The following is a 396-nucleotide window of genomic DNA, read 5'->3' as shown; positions in this document are numbered from 1 at the left end:
GGAAGGAAGGAAGGAAGGAAGGAAAGAAGGAAGGAAGGAAGAAAGAAAGAAAGAAATCAAAGAAGACCTCAGAAAAAGGAGAGATTTCCCATACCCATTGATTGGTAGAATTAACATAGTAAAGCTGGCCATCCTTCCAAAAGCAATCTACAGATTCAGTTCAATCCCTATCACAATCCCAACACAATTCTTCAAAGACAGTGAAAAAGCAATTTTCAAATTCATCTGAAGGAACACAAAACCCAGAATAGAGAAAATAATTCTTGATAATAAAAATACTTCTTAGGGAATCACCATCCCTGACCTCAAACTTTACTACAGAGCAATAGTGATAAAAACTGCATTATATTGGTAAACAGACAGACACATTGATCAATGGAATAGGATTGAAGAACC

The sequence above is a fragment of the Mus caroli genome, chromosome 2 (genome assembly GCF_900094665.2).
Source record: "Mus caroli chromosome 2, CAROLI_EIJ_v1.1, whole genome shotgun sequence".
Lineage (NCBI taxonomy): Eukaryota > Metazoa > Chordata > Mammalia > Rodentia > Muridae > Mus > Mus caroli.
Note: the sequence above shows the minus strand (reverse complement) of the source record.